Below are 18,231 nucleotides of genomic sequence, written 5' to 3'. Positions count from 1 at the left end.
TGTGGCGGCGCTCGGTCTGCCATCACTGACACTGGCGACACGCGGGTCCGTCGTATACTAGCGGACCGCGGCCGATTTAAAAGCTACCACCTAGCACGTGTGGTGTCTGGCGGTGACACCACACCTACAGGCTGCTCGTTGTCACCATCTGACTTAGCATGAAGGGATATTTCGGACCTTGGTTCACAAGGCCCAAGTCACTTCAGACCCTGACAGTTTGTCAGTTGAGTTGAACCATCTTGTGGTCGCCTTTCGTCAGAATGGGTTTAGCGAAAGAAAGATCAAGCGTGCGTTATGGTATCGACCAGTCTTACACTGGGTGAGTGATGATAATACCGAGTTGACACTAACGTTTACGGCCTTATGCCTTAGCCTTACGCAAGTAGCATTTCCAAAAAGACTGGTCGTATTTCCCGGATATATGATGTGAAATGTATTTTCTGGTCCCATCTAATATTATGGTCCTTTCAGATTCCGTTAAGGATGATCTTGGTTTGCGTAAGGCGTGCGACTATCGCCTTCCTTGCAGTTGTGGCATGTCATTTATTGGTCAGACTGTCAGAACCGTGAAGGGTCAGTGTACTGAGCGTAAGCGTCACACACCCTTAAAACAGCCGAACAAAACTGCTATTGCAGAACATTGACTAGGTACCAGTCACCCCTACGGAATATACCAAAACGTAGATTGTTATTAAGGAAGTATTTAAATTTCATTTAGTAATAACTTTACAAATAGATATGGAGATTTTCTCTCAAATTTTGCGTGGCATCTTGCTCTTTTCTTTGTCAAAACCGGAGGGACAGAGTTAATTTTATCTCACCCGTTGTTCAGTCACTTTCACTATCGATAATTTCTGACGTCGGTCATCGTTGTTGGTGTGGTGGCGCTAGTGGATATGTGTGTTACCGTTCTGGAATCGCTCTGCAAACCTAGATTTTAAATTTCCTTACACAGAAATTATTCCCTCATAGACCTGCATATTTAAAAAAAAGACCTGTATGTCTTCTGTAGACTATTGCTCACTCATTGTCATTAAATGTTGCTGTCAAAGAATCTGTTTTGGAGAAGAAGTAGAAGATGATGAGGTGAATTTTTTTCGAAGAAAGCTGTGATCGTCTAACAAACGAATGATAAGGGACGCAGAGGAGAATCAGCTTTCACTTCGAATCGGAAACGAAACAGATACAGAAGAAACAAAAAGTTGCTCAAGGAGATATACTCACCAGAGGTGGTGGAGGAGGAGGGAAAGGTTAGTCTTTTATGTCCCATCGACAACGATGTCATTAGACACGGATCACACGCTCGGGTTTTGGAAGAATGGTAAAGGAAATTGGCCGTGTCCTTTCAAAGGAAACATCCCGGCATTTACCTGACGGCATTTAGGGAAATCACGGAAAACCTAAATCAGGATGGCCAGACGCGGGTTTCAACGGTTGTCCTCTCGAATGAGAGTCAAGTGTGCTAATCACTGCACCACCTCTATCGGTAGAGGTGATGTAGGGAATATCCGCAAGCCATAAAATACGATGTGCGGACGGATATTTTAATCCTGCATCCCACTGTTCGTTTTGTTAACTTCGTGTTTTCTGTAGATTAAACAAAATCAAAAATGATTAATAAAAATGAGATTTGATCCTAATTCAGCAGTCTAGTTTCTGCACCACTGAAACTACGAAGTAAAGCCTGTGATACTGAGATGTTGCTTATTGTTGTTTCATCCTTGACTCCACATCAGAACTTCACACACCTTTTCAGAGTCTGAAATCATAGGAATGACACGAAGCAGATTTTATTGCGTCTGTTTTGAGGTGTTGTGTTTCGTGTTGAGTGTCAATAAGGCAGGAAACTGTCAATTACAATCACAGTGTCAAGTGCCCTCTATTTTATGAGCTCAACTGTACACTCCGTAATATGATTGCATCTTGAGTAACAGAGTAGGCTGTTCATATATGTGCCATAGTGGGAGAAAAATTTACCTTCTGAGTATAATTCGACCTTGAATCATCTGCTGGCCTACATCTGGAGGGAATAGCAAACACATGGCTTCATCATGCCATACCTCTCTCCTAAACCACATCACATTCTCCACTTTCTTTCCCTCCCCCTCCCCCCTCTTAATTTGTGACCTTTCCCCTCCACCCCCATTCATCAACTTTCCGTCACACCCCACCCCTAAGCCATACCACTTTCTTGAAAATAAGCTGGTCGGAGAGCTTATAAGTCAACACACACACACACACACACACACACACACACATAACATCCCAGTATTTCACTGCCTATTAAAACTGCTCTCCCAGTCACACCATAGTATTTTACAGGCCACTGAAACGAAAAAGACAATTAGTATATACCCCACAATCAGACACCTTGTTCCCTGCACCTCATTTTGTGACTGCAGAACTTCAGTGTTTGTATCTCACTTGGTGCAAGGCTCAATGTCCCCTCAAATTAAACGATGTTTTTTTCCCTCTCTAAAATGCCTTTATTACTTATCCAAATACACTTATGGTGTAACTTACAGGTTAAGAAGCACTTGATATACAAAACATGACTGGGTAGTTTTGTATTTCCATCTTTAAATTTTCCATATTTTGTGTCAAAATGTTTAAATATATTGATGCTACTGCTACAGTTTACAGGCTAAGGTACAATAGTTCGATCTCTGTATGCCAATTTGGGGAAGCTACAAGAGACTCTAAAATTAGGTGCCGCATAGCTGTTTGCAAGTCCAAATTGTCTATATTACTTTTATCATATATATATTACTGATGTTGCTTACAGGCTAAGGTATACTTGACACCTAACACATGACTGTGGCGTTTCAGTGAATGCTGTTTCCACGTCTAGATTTCCTGTATTAGTTTTGTATGCCAATTGGAAACACAGTGGCTAAAAAAAAATATGTTAAGCAGACAAGGTAGTAATGGCTGACGATTCCTTTTAAGCCTTCTTGGGGCCATGTTACTAATGATATGAAAAGGAACTTCGATCACCTGACCAAACACAATTTTAGGGGGAGATAAGATAATGCATCGTGTTCTGCATTAGAAAAATATAGTTGACATTACGACTGTGCATCTTCATATTTTCGGGGCCCAAATACTGATCCATAAAATTCCGGGCGTGCAGCCGCATAAATTTATGCGGCTGCACGCCAGAAATTTTATGGATCGACATCACGACTGGCTAATACAGCATTTTCTATTACTTTTTTATCAAAGGCCTACTTGAGGTTATGTTCCACTAGTGGTACGGTACAAAAACTAACTATTAGGAAGACTGCAACATTCACCTATCGGAAATATGGTGTCAGACTTTATTCCTTTCCTGTCCATAATCGACTAGTACATAATACCAAGCACATTTATCCACTAACCTCACATTTTCTGACAGTTTAGCAGAGGAAACAGTACATTAACGACACGTTTTCGTGACATCTTCAATGCGGCGTATCACATGAATTACATATTTTCATAATACACAGGTATAACTACGAGAAGAACCAAATACGACACGGTAGCGTCATAACCTCTTATATCAGCATGACAGCTGCTCGATTTGCTCCGATCAAAGACATTCTTCATTTTATTAATCGTACTACTGCGATGGACAAGGTTCCACACAGAGGGAACTAAAATCTCCGATCATGAACAAAAATTCGATCTTTGCACCAAAATGAAATAGCATTTTACAGAAATCGTAATTTGTCTGTATTATTTATCAAAATACATAGAAATCTATTCTATAACACTACAAAAACACATGGCTCACTTACTGGCACGAATGATCTAACTTAACTGTACTTGTCTGTGGCAATGTTTCGATCTTTGTACCACACTAAGATGACAATTTCAAGAAACAAAAAGAACTGTCTTTATTATTTATTAAAATACGTGAAGATTTGTTCTGTAATAGTAGTATAAAACAAACGTAGGTCACTTATTGGCACTGTAGATGTAACTTACAAGTTAAGATACACGTGGCAGTGACTGCTTGAGTTACGTTGCTCCGCGATGGAAACTGCAAATTTCGATGAAATAGCATACTGAACAGTAGTTTTGACATCTGGATTTAAACACATACTCATAGGTAACAAACGATGGTTGCTACGCTTTTAACTCTATATTCCTTCGTGGCAGTTGTATTTACTAAACAGTCCAGTTCGCGTTGTTTTACTTTGAGCTTTTATTTGAAGGAACAGAAAATGAAATAGACATCTTCAGCTCACAGTGGACTCGCCTGCGTAAAAATATCACATTTACAATCCATCATGAACAAAATAATTAAACAAATTTTCTAGGTCTCGAAATCACAAAAAGTGGACCAATGCACAAATTCAGTATCTGACGAAAAGAGACAACAGGCTGTATAACATACAATAGCTCTTGTCATCTTTGCATTTCAGAAAATCAACCTAAAACTAGACTTCAGAACATACAACATTTTGCGATCACAGATTTGTCGTACGATGAAACAAGTCCGTAAATTTTCAGAGTTTTATAAGCTAATATTCTATAAATTTACATGGGATAAATTGGATAAAATTTCAGAAACAGGTTTAGACAACATCTGAACCTGACTGACGCGAACTCATCTTCAGTTAGTACGCACTTAAAAGAACAAAACCACTGAGTCAGTGACATGACACAATAACGTACAGTCCTGCATATTGCCAAACAAAGGCAACTTATTAAATATATTGGCCGAAATAGAAATTTTCACATAGATAACGAGACATCTTGACAGTATTTGAAACGAACAGACCGATCTGAAGAACAAAACGTTCATCGAAAATTTCAGTAGAATTATTGAATGAAACATTTGTTTCTTCTACTCTCAGACATAATACAAATTGGAAATAGCATTATATATACTCTGTGATATATAACAATAAATATTCTTCAGCCGCGCGGACTAAGGCGTCTTTTCACGGCCCGCGTGGCTCCCCCCGTTGGAGGTTGAGCCCTCCCTCGGGCACGGGTGTTTGTGTTGTCCATAGCGTAAGTTTGTTTAAGTTAGATTAAGTAGTGTGTAAACTTAGGGACCGATGACTTAAGCAGTTTGGTCCCATGAGATTTTAACACAAATTTTTAAATTTTTTAAAATAATCTTTGCATGTACAGCAATTGACAATGATAACTAAGTACATTTTAGTAAGAAATAGCTTATGCTGGTTGCATATATGTAGATATAAAACTCATATAATCGTTTTATTGCACGACTATTACGAAATATTCTCATTGGCATTCACTAGAAACCAGTAAATATAAGACAAGTCACATTATGATAGTATGAATAATGACATACACATGAAAAACTACTGTATTTGCTGAAAGTAATGTATTATAAGAAATATTTACGTTTTGAATGCGGGTTCCGCCGATGGGGGGCAACACCCGAAACTAGTCCGGTAAAATAAAGTACTGTAATACCAACATATTTACAATTTTTAATATCTGCAGAGCACCAAATATATGAGGCACCAAAATTTAAACCGTTATTGACAAAATAGAACAATAGTTAAATTAAAAACAGCCAGCCAACTTACCTGGTACATACATGAATTAAAAATAATACCCAGTAATTCAAAACTAATGCATTTTTACAAGGCAGTATGTGCATCATATGCATCACAGGAAGAAAATCGCCAGCAGCTGTGGCCAAACGGTTCAAGGAGCTTCAGTCTGGAACCGCGCTGCTGCTACGGTCGTAGGTTCGAATCCTGCCTCGAGCATGGATATGTGTGGTGTCCTTAGGTTAAGTTAGGTTTAAGTAGTTCTAAGTCTAGGGGACTGATTATTTCAGATGTTAAGTCCCATAGTGCTCAGAGCCATTTGAACCATTTTGAGCTTCTCTCTGGTTTCGGGTGGCTAGCGGAAATGATAAAGACTGCCAGTCTTGCTTGCGAGATTAAGGCGGAGATCACCATCTGCAGCATCGTCGATAGAACCGACTGTGGTCCTTTGGTGCAGAGCCTAAGGTTCATCGATGTTATTAATATCAAACTAAAAATAATACCAACATTCTGAGCAAATGTCCTGAACCTTCAATAACACACAATGGACATTTTCAAGCCAGTTCTTCAAAAGAACACTTAAGTTTGGCATCTTTCTGTATCTTGAAATCAACTGGCTACCCGAAACTGAAAGAGATGCTTAAGAAAAAGACGTCATACAGAACAGAAGTGTATTCAAAACTCTGAGTAACAATTGTCGCTCGGCAGATGAGAGAAGTGTCCAGGACTCGGTAGAGGGCTAGGCACGAAAATTGGAAAAAAAGAACAACTTGTCTGATGTAAAAAAAATGGCTAGAGTTTATTACAGAAAATTAATGCTATAGGGGTTCAAATGGCGCCTCGGAAGTCACTAACAGACATGAAATCTACATCTACATCTACATCCATACTCCGAAAGCCACCAGACGGTGTGTGGCGGAGGGTACCCTGAGTACCTCTATCGGTTCTCCCTTCTATTCCAGTCTCGTATTGTTCGTGGAAAGAAGGATTGTCGGTATGCTTCTGTGTGGGCTCTAATCTCTCTGATTTTATCCTCATGCTCTCTTCGCGAGATATACGTAGGAGGGAGCAATATACTGCTTGACTCTTCGGTGAAGGTATGCTCTCGAAACTTTAACAAAATTCCGTACCGAGCTACTGAACGTCTCTCCTGCAGAGTCTTCCACTGGAGTTTATCTATCATCTCCGTAACGCTTTCGCGATTACTAAATGATCCTGTAACGAAGCGCGCTGCTCTCCGTTGGATCCTCTCTATCTCTTCTATCAACCCTATCTGGTACGGATCCCACACTGCTGAGCAGTATTCAAGCAGTGGGCGAACAAGTGTACTGTAACCTACTTCCTTTGTTTTCGGATTGCATTTCCTTAGGATTCTTCCAATGAATCTCAGTCTGGCATCTGCTTTACCGACGATCAACTTTATATGATCATTCCATTTTAAATCACTCCTAATGCGTACTCCCAGATAATTTGTGGAATTAACTGCTTCCAGTTGCTGACCTGCTATTTTGTAGCTAAATGATAAGGGATCTATCTTTCTATATATTCGCAGGACATCATGAGGGGCACATTGCAATCCAGAAAATCTTGTCAGTATGATTTAATAGTCTGTTTGTTACATTATTACTCCATTATACACCAACAATCAGTAAATGAAATGAAATTAAGTGGAAGTATTATCAAAAACCAATACAAGTTGATTAAATTTTGAAATAATATCTCCTGGTAACTTACAAAAACGCGGATAAGTTTGCTAATTGTTGGCGTGCTGCTGTAGTTAAAGTATACCGTACATGGCAATATGGTGCTATCAAAAACTGGCGCCGAGGTAACTGTGCTGCACCACAGGCCATAGATGACAGAGGTGAACGAAGGCTGCAGAGATGTGTACGGGAGAATAGACGTACAATAGTTGAGAAAATGATTCTCTAGACCAGGCAAGGGGCTGCTATCAGTGTTTCCTCAACGACCGTGCAGGAAATATTGCTCCGTAGGAGCCTTTTACATACACCCATGCTGATTGCTCTTCATCGGCAACGAAGGCTGGACTCTGCACGCCAATACTGCAACTGGACGTCCACCGATAGATGGCCTTTTCAGATGGCCATTGGTTCAAATGGCTCTGAGCACTATGGGACTCTACTTCTGAGGTCATCAGTCCCCTAGACTTAGAACTACTTAAACCTAACTAACCTAGGGACATCACACACATCCATGCCCGAGGCAGGATTCGAACCTGCGACCGTAGTGGTGTCGCGGTTCCAGACTGTAGCGCCTAGAACCGCACGGCCACTCCGGCCGGCGATGGCCATTGGTGTATATGGCGCGAAACGTCTGAAAGGAAACACTCTGCAACAAGCGTCGTAAAGTCCAGGCCGGAGGGCACTACCTGAGTGATTTCGTCATCCTGGAAGGCACAATGGATCAACACAAGTATGCATCTATCCTTGGGGACCTTGTTCACCTCTACATGTAGTTTGTTCTTCCTCAGAAGGACTATGCAGTGGGTCATACAGCTCGCAGTATACGAGCGTGGCTGGGAGGGCACCAGGATGAGTGTACTTTACTCCCTTTTCCACCAGACTCTCCGGATGTAAACTCAATCGAGGATCTGTGGGACGACCTCGATCGGGCTTCCTCACCATGGATCCTCAACCGAGAAACCTGGCACAGATGACCACAGCACTGGAATCAGTATGGCTGTACATGACTGTCTGTACCTTCCAGAACCTCCATGACTCTCTCCTTGCACATGTAGAAGTGGTCACCATAGCAAAAGATGGTTTTCCAGGCTTTTGACAGGTTGTCACATTAATGTGTCTGGACAGTGTATAACAAGTGTTAAAAATATGTAGAGTTCTACTCATCACAACATTCTGAAGAATTAACAATATCTTTCAAATAGCTTTAATACACTCCTGGAAATTGAAATAAGAACACTGTGAATTCATTGTCCCAGGAAGGGGAAACTTTATTGACACATTCCTGGGGTCAGATACATCACATGATCACACTGACAGAACCACAGGCACATAGACACAGGCAACAGAGCATGCACAATGTCGGCACTACTACAGTGTATATCCACCTTTCGCAGCAATGCAGGCTGCTATTCTCCCATGGAGACGATCGTAGAGATGCTGGATGTAGTCCTGTGGAACGGCTTGCCATGCCATTTCCACCTGGCGCCTCAGTTGGACCAGCGTTCGTGCTGGACGTGCAGACCGCGTGAGACGACGCTTCATCCAGTCCCAAACATGCTCAATGGGGGACAGATCCGGAGATCTTGCTGGCCAGGGTAGTTGACTTACACCTTCTAGAGCACGTTGGGTGGCACGGGATACATGCGGACGTGCATTGTCCTGTTGGAACAGCAAGTTCCCTTGCCGGTCTAGGAATGGTAGAACGATGGGTTCGATGACGGTTTGGATGTACCGTGCACTATTCAGTGTCCCCTCGACGATCACCAGTGGTGTACGGCCAGTGTAGGAGATCGCTCCCCACACCATGATGCCGGGTGTTGGCCCTGTGTGCCTCGGTCGTATGCAGTCCTGATTGTGGCGCTCACCTGCACGGCGCCAAACACGCATACGACCATCATTGGCACCAAGGCAGAAGCGACTCTCATCGCTGAAGACGACACGTCTCCATTCGTCCCTCCATTCACGCCTGTCGCGACACCACTGGAGGCGGGCTGCACGGCGTTGGGGCGTGAGCGGAAGACGGCCTAACGGTGTGTGGGACCGTAGCCCAGCTTCATGGAGACAGTTGCGAATGGTCCTCGCCGATACCCCAGGAGCAACAGTGTCCCTAATTTGCTGGGAAGTGGCGGTGCGGTCCCCTACGGCACTGCGTAGGATCCTACGGTCTTGGCGTGCATCCGTGCGTCACTGCGGTCCGGTCCCAGGTCGACGGGCACGTGCACCTTCCGCCGACCACTGGCGACAACATCGATGTACTGTGGAGACCTCACGCCCCACGTGTTGAGCAATTCGGCGGTACGTCCACCCGGCCTCTCGCATGCCCACTATACGCCCTCGCTCAAAGTCCGTCAACTGCACATACGGTTCACGTCCACGCTGTCGCGGCATGCTATCAGTGTTAAAGACTGCGATGGAGCCCCGTATGCCACGGCAAACTGGCTGACACTGACGGCGGCGGTGCACAAATGCTGCGCAGCTAGCGCCATTCGACGGCCAACACCGCGGTTCCTGGTGTAATCCGCTGTGCCGTGCGTGTGATCATTGCTTGTACAGCCCTCTCGCAGTGTCCGGAGCAAGTATGGTGGGTCTGACACACCGGTGTCAATGTGTTCTTTTTTCCATTTCCAGGAGTGTACATTATACAGCACTTGAATGTGTAGAACTCGAGTTTATTGCAATATCTGCACAAAATGCAAACTGGTGTCTCTCAACAAGAAAAACAGTTGAAAATGTTTATGGCAGTCCCTAGTGCGCATCCTTCTCCAGATTCTGAAATCCATCACTAGACTGCAACACTGACAAAGATGCATCATGTGATTCTAGGTACACTTTACCCAATGTAGTAAGTTCACCTGGCACTGGCAGTAAAAGTGAAAGTGACACGAGTTACCAACGACGGCTTTGGTGCCAGCGTTGATCTTGCCCAATGTAATGCGTCCCCTCTCCAGAATTAAAGTCAACAGAAAACGGCTGCTCACAGGAAAAGATGCCTTCGTGGTTCGGTCGCAGCCAGAACCAGAGCTCTGGATGGTGTGGTGCAGGCAGTATCAATCACGGTTCAAAAATCAAATGACTCCAAGCACGATGGGTCTTAACATCTGAGGTCATCAGTCCCCTAGACTTAGAACTACTTAAACCTAAATAACCTAAGGACATCATACACATACATGCCCAAGGCACGATTCGAACCTGCGACCTTAGCAGCAGCGCGGTTCCGGACTGAAGGCCTAGAACTGCTCGGCCACAGCGGCCGGCGCCATCAATCACGGAAACACCCCATTCTGGGAAGGAGAAACATTCTGAAACAGGAAGCTGATGTGCCATAAAAAAGAGGTGATTTACAACGAATCATGATCTATGAGATGGAGCAGTGATTAAGGCACTGGACTCGCATTAGAAAGGAGTAGGGTACAAATCCCTGTCTGTTCCTTCAGAGTCATTTTCATTGGTTTCCCTAAATCTATTAAGGCGTATTCCGAAAGTTTCAGCCACAGTACAGCCATCATCAAAACAAAGGAAAGAGCACTTGAATTGATTATATCAATAAGCAATTAGCAGCTGTACAGCTTAGAGATTACGTGATAAGACTTGCTTCCAGCGTCGGATAAGGGCTTAGCTCGTGAGAAGTTGCAACAACAGGCTTAGCTCCTTTCTTTAGACACTAACGGAAAAAAGTTGCAACACCAAAAGTAATTAGTGTGGAGTAATGAATGTCAGGAATACTTTCCTCTAGGTAACATGTTTCAAAAATGGTTCAAATGGCTCTGAGCACTATGGGACTTAATTTCTGAGGTCATCAGTCCCCTAGAACTTTGAACTACTTAAACCTAACTAACCGAAGGACATCACACACGTCCATGCCCGAGGCAGGATTCGAACCTGCGACCGTAGCGGTCGCGCGGTTCCAGACTGTAGCGCCAGAAACTCTCGGCCACCTCAGCCGGCGGTAACATATTTAAGCGATCAACATTGCAAGATCACGGTTTAATGTAACGTGAGATAAGCCATTGCAGATGTGGAACGTTGATACATTAACACCTGGAGCCACCTCCAAAATGTTGAATAAAAGCATGCAAACGTGCATGTATCGACTTGCACAGGTGCCACATGTCAGTTTGTAGGTTCGAGTTCCATACCTGTGCACTATGTCGGCCAATTCAGAGAGATTTACTGCTGTTTGTGGATGATGCTGGAACTGCCCTTCGGTGATATGTGCTCGACTGCAGACAGATCTGGTAATCGAGGAAGCCAAGGTAACGTGTAGCCATTCTTAAGAACATGTTGTGCTACTCCAGCGGTATGTGGATGAGCATTATCCTATTCGAAACACCCTTCTGTAAAGCAATTCACGAAAGGCAGTGCAACGGGTCGAATCACCAGAATGGAGCACAAATTTGCAGTCAGCATTCATGGCATAACTACAAGAGTGCTGCTGCTGTCCAGGTGTAGATCCAGTGTCTTGAATGCAGGGAGGTTGGTTGCAGGCCTTTAACCAACACATGGCCATCACTGGCACCGAGGCAAACAAACTTTCATCAGAAAACACAACAAACCTCCACCCTGCCCTCCAATAAGTTCTCGCTTAATACCACTGAAGTCGCAAATTGCAGTGGTTTGGGGTCATTGGAATGCACGCTACAGGGCGTCTGGATTGGAGCTGTCCTTCAAGTAACAGATTTATAACAGTTGGTTGTGTCACTGTGGTGCCACCTGCTGCTCAGATTGCTGCAGATGCAGTACAACACGCCAGAGCTGTACGCCGAACACGATAGTCTTAAAGGCATTCTTGACTAACATCAACTCACCTCGTCCACTATCAAAGGTAACTAACACTCCCGACCTTTATGGCATGTATTTAAAGCAAACCTGACTTGGATTCTCATAGTAGCGCTACTAGCGTCACTCTTATACGACTGGCGTCAATTATGAATAGATATCATCTTTCGGATCTAGAAACACTCCTATAAACTTAAGTTTATGTCGCACAACCCTTTCTTGGTGTTGCGATTTTTTTCCGCGAGTATATATAAAGCTTGTATAAGCGCATTTTGTTAAAACGACTTTGAACTGTCCATCGATCAATTCAGTTTGAGGCCGCTGTTTGCAATCCTTCACAGCCAGCCATAGTATACACAATAGGCAGTAAAATTTGCTCCCTATAACAGTTAGTTGCAAGTTACAATATACATCAAATCCAAATAAGTATAAAATAAAAGTATAAAAAATTACTCTGAAAATCTTAACATAAAATTACAACTTTTGCAGTTAATAATTAAAACTCTATTTAAATAATACACATACGAAGTCTAGGTAATACAGCGCTGCCTGGTGACTGAAAAAAAAATGAGAACTGTGCTGATCGATGTTCGACGCTACATTAGGCTATGATTGAAGGTTTTAAGACAAAAAGCCCACATATTATTTTGAAATATACCTTACTGAATACATTAGAAAAATAACTGCATGTTAACAATGTCCGCAGTAAAATTACTGGATTACAGTGTCCCGGCTACAACGATAATACTACACATGATCGAGCATGCAATAAGGGGTTTACTGTTGACTTCATTTAGTAAGTATTACTGAGTATAATATTATTCACACTGTAGCTGCAGCTGTTTTCAAAATTTAGGGGGAAAATATCGTAAAGTTTGTTATAGGCGAACTTGTTCTCGCTTGAGAACCATTCGAACATTACTGTATAGTGGCGGAAGATAGTAAGCAGATCCATCATCCTTCGGTTAGTACCAGACCGCTAGAGTCCCGTCTAGCACTAGTTCGCTTGCTGCTACCGTCTTTATGCCATAGATTGGTAGGGGAAATTCCCCTATACTTTGCGTCTCTCTCTCTCTCTCTCTCTCCCTCTGTGTGTGTGTGTGTGTGTGTGTGTGTGTGTGTGTGTGTGTGTGTGTCTGTGTGTCTGTGCGTGTGTGCGTTTTCATCGTCAGTTTATTGTGCCTTCGAGACTTTTTCTGTGTTTTTCCCTGTTCATTGTCAATCTGTATTGAGCATCATCATCACTGTCGTCGTGTCCTTCTCGCCGTCGTCTCGTTGTTGTTCTACCGCTGTTGTCGTCTCTGCTGCGGCCGTCGACGCCGATGCCGCCGTCAGCGTCACCCATCAGTCAACTGGAAACTTCACTATCACCATGTCCTCCCCAGTTATTACCATTGTTTAAACCTGCCCCTTCCATTCCCCTACTACCATCACTTGGATCACTTCACCTTCCAACAGGCCTATACCCATCTCCCAGTCCTCTCCTCTCTAGGCACGCCACCCTCACTAGCACCCTTTTCAGGTCTAGCACAAAGACCAACGTCGTCAAGTACAGCACCAACACCCCAACTGCCACCAAAATACGTCGATCCACCTGCGTCCCCACCATTAACCCAGCCAGATGTTTCTGCAACAGGTTCCTAGACTGTGGTACTCTCCTCACCCAAACGCCCTTCCAAATAGTCCCATATCCTGTTACCCCCAGTCGTGCCGACCATTCTCTCCTTACCTACACCTATCAGGAAAACCACCAAACGCCTCAGCACTGACGCTGTCCCAACATCTGATCGCAAAAAAAAAACACTAATGAAACAGAAATCCCAGACTTCATTGGCTCCTGGGTCATCCCATCAGCAACTACGACTACAGAGCTGCATACGTTCCTTCTCTGCCTTTGTAACTTCAACTTCCTCATATCCAGAACCCTCTTCCTCGAAATCAGAAAATACATCCCTTCCTTACCCATCATTAAGATCATCTGTGGAAAAGACTCCATCCTTATGAAATCCTCTGATACCGATCTGCACACTAAACTCCTCTAGAAGATTCGCCACATCACTTTGGTCCCTCGAGATATCTCGCACTCTTTCTGACAACCACCTGGAGGAAACAGTCACAAACTCATCGCCATCATCCCACCTTGACTGCCGGGATCGGCCCTGAGATCATGATGGAGGAGATGGAGTTCGAACTCAAGTCCCATCCTGACTTTGAAATTTTGGAATTTTGATGAGTCTGGCCCAACTTTCTAAATCCACATTTTGACTGAATGCGCATCCACAACCAACCACTGTTTGCATCTCGCAGCCCTGACTGCAAAGGAAAACACACTGTTGAGTCATCAAAATCCCATCCTCAATCCTGCTGGTGTCAAACATGCCTAATGTATAACGACCACCTAATCACTGACTGCTAGAACCCTCCCACCAGCCCCAACCGTAAATTCCATTTCCTCAAGCAATGCCCTAACCTTGCTTCCTGTCCTTCATACAAAACCTGAAACCTGCCGCACCTGACGCTATTCTTCCAGCTGTAAGGTTCAACCTACACCTTCCTAATCTGAGCTGATAGTAACCACCAAACCTACTGACATCCCCCTCCACGACAACAATTCTGTCTGCCCATATCTCACGGCTGAAGACGCCCATTTTATGACAACAGTTCTTCAAAACATCCACCCTTTCCAGAGGCCACACACACTACACCAAATTCCCTTGCTGCTTCCTCTGTCTTCCACCTTAACACATTAGCCACCTACTCCCGCCACCAGGTCCACTTTCTTTCCACCTGTCTCGATAACCTAATTGAAACCCACCCCAGTTACGCATTCCCACCAGCCCTCCACTCCCTAAATCATGGCGTGTCAGCAATTTAATATCATATTCGTTAACATCTGCTCGTTTTCAACCAACAAACACCTCTTCATGCACACCTTCCAACACCATGTTGATGTTTTCATCTTGAATGAAACCTTCCTCCAGGACGTCATACTGTCCGTACTTCGCCATAGTTCTCTACCGAGCAGATAACTCGCTTCCTATGGCCCAAGGCACAGTTGCCGTTAACCATCAGAAGAGCTTCCCTGTTCGGCCACAGCCCCTCTACAACACTAGTGCCAAACACCTTATTCTCACTCTTTTCATAAAAATCGTAACAGTTTCATGTGCAATTATCTGTGCACACACGGATCAGTAATACGTAGTAGGGACTCTAGCCGATTGGTACTAGCCGCAGGGTGATGGATCTGCCTATTATCATTCGCCCTATTCTGTAATGCTCGATAGTTTGCAAACGACAAAACGTTTTCCTCTAACAAATATTACGATGTTTCTCCCCTAACCAGTGGAAACAGCTGCAGCTACAGCGTAAATAATTTTATACTAAGCCATTATTTACTAATTAACTTTGACAGCAAACCTCTTAGTGTCTGCTCGACCATATGTCATCATAGTAAATGGGACACAGTAACTCAGTAATTTTACTTCGAACCTTGTTAACATACAGCATTTTTTCTGATCACGTCATCCCATGTCATACGATATCCACACCCATATAGACCATACCTTTTCCACCCATGTTATTGCCACTGACTTAACATCCATAGCTGGTTCCACATTGAACTCTAACGGTGGTATCGTTTTACCGACTCTCTCTGTGGTGGTATAGTCTCTGACCCACCGCATATCCACTCTGAAAGCAGTTCCACTCCTGATGTTATCTTCACCTCTTCTAACCACCTTGGGCACATTACTGCAGCGATCCTTAATCCCACTGGAAGCGACTATCTCCCTGTTCTACTCACCATCCCCTACACCACATACCCTAACCAATGCACCCACTCCTCCTGCCTCTCCCAAATATACCCAGGACTACTTCAGCACCAACTACAATGCCTACACGGAATTCATTGTTAACCAACTCAGAAGCCACCTCTTATCCTTCCTACACCCATTGACATCCACCAAGCTGCCACTTTCCTACAACAGACTTTGTCAAATGCCATAAGTCACCACATTCCGACGAAACCCATCTACCCACACCGTCCCACACACTCTCCACGTGCTCTCTTACTCCTTCGTGAATCCTGTCGCCTTTACTGATATTTCGTGCAGACAGGTGACCTAAACATACTTACACGCCACCAACAACTACAAAGACACATTCGAAATCCGCTGAAGGCAAAGATACGCTGCATTTGGCGCCAAACATGCACAAACCTCAACACCACACTGATCATAAACTCTTTCAGGTACTGGAAGGCAATTCACCGTCTCACTGGCAACAACCCTGCCCGCTCCTACTCCCTTATGCATGATAATCACCCTCTTCCTGACAACTTAAACAAAGCCAACCACTTTTCATCGTACCTCTGTGATTTTCATCGTACCTCTGTGACATCTTCACCATCCCAGACGACCCTCACTTCGATTACTCCTTATTACCGACCGTCCATGAGCGCACCAATTCTTCCCTCCCACCCCTCGCCCCTAGCTTCAAGTACCTCGACAACATCCCACAGAGAGAACTCAGTACTCCAGTAACGACACAAGACATTCAACAAATACTCTATAAGAAACGCAACACTGCTGCTGGTCACGACTGCATAACTTATAAGACGCCTGAAAGAATGCCCCCTCTCCTTCCTAGAAATCCTAGCCACCCTTTACAATATAATCCTTAACACGGGTTTCTACCCTGGACTGTGGGACATCTCTCTAATCCTTCTCTTCCTGAAACCTAAATGGAAATGAGCGTATGGCATCGTTAGCCGGGAGGCCCCATCCGGAGAAGCTCGGCCGAGAAGTGCAAGTCGTATTTCAGTCGACGCCACATTAGGCGACTTGCACGCCGGTGATGAGAATGAAATGATGATGAGGACTGCACAACACCCAGTCCCCGAGCGAAGAAAATCTCCAACCAGGCCGGGAATCGAACCCGGACCCACTTGCATCGGAGGCGAGCACGTAACCACCCATTTAAGCAGACGGACTCCTGAAACCTAATAAACCGCCCACTGACGCCTCCTCCTACCGCCCCATCAGCCTCACCTCTGTGTTTAGCAAGGTTTTTGCGTCCACCCTATTCCGCCATATCCATAAACATCGACAGCAACACCTGCCCATCCCTATCCATCAATGTAGCTTGTATTCCAATTCCTCCTGCGATGACCATCTCCTATACCTCACTCATCCCTTATCCTACCAAATCAACACCCACAAATCCGCCTTTTTTGTTTATTTTGACCTCGAAAAAGCATATGACTGTGTATGGCATTCCGTCTTCCTCTTTAAGCTCCACACCCTTTTGCTTCCCAAAACTATGTCTTCCTTATCACATCCTTTCTCTCTAACCGCCCATCTTATGCAGTCGTCAACAACACCAACCATCTCACTGCAGGTGCGTCCCATGGTTCTGTCCTCTCTTCTCTGCACCACCAATATACGAAAGCCCCTTACCCCTGTTCATCTCCTCCCGTATGCTGATGACACCGCGTTCCTCGCCCTCCACCCTACCCTCCAGAAATCCCAACGATCCTTCCAGCTCTATCTCATCCAGTTCACCTTCTGGTCCAGCCAATGGATCCTCAAAATCAACCCTACCAAAACCCAGGTAATCATTATAGGTGTAACCACTCACAGCTTCTATCCCCACGATTTTTACATTAAAATTTATTACAGTCCTATTCAGTTAATTAACACACTAAAATACCTCAGACAAACACCTGATCGCCGACTAAAATGGAAGTCCCATCTACTAACCATTCAACAGAAACCGCACAATAGACTAAAATTACTAAAACTACTAACTAGCCGAACATGGGAACTGCACCCTTCCACAATCCCCCACACCTGTAAAACTCTGATCCGACGCACCTTTCGCTATGCAAGTGTGGCGTGGACTTACGCTCCCCCCTCTTTTTATCTTGCCCCACAGATCCTCGAACGTCATGAACTCCTCCTACACTTCCGAATCCGCTTAAACGTCCCCCACCCGCATCCTTTACCAGCTTATAAAATTCCACTCCCTCCTCTTCTATCTTGAAAATCTTCGAATATCCTACATTACTCATAAGCTCGACATACCCAATATCTAGTTTTTCCCCTGCTCACAACTCCTGATACGCTGATACGCCTCTAAATCCACATACACCCAATGCTACACCTCCGGCTACACCTCCGCAGTCTCCATATCCGCTCCCAATGAAACTATAATTGCCTTCTGTTACTCGACCA

Source organism: Schistocerca cancellata, chromosome 4 (assembly GCF_023864275.1).
Source record: "Schistocerca cancellata isolate TAMUIC-IGC-003103 chromosome 4, iqSchCanc2.1, whole genome shotgun sequence".
Classification (NCBI taxonomy): Eukaryota; Metazoa; Arthropoda; class Insecta; order Orthoptera; family Acrididae; genus Schistocerca; species Schistocerca cancellata.
This window is presented reverse-complemented; position numbering follows the sequence as displayed.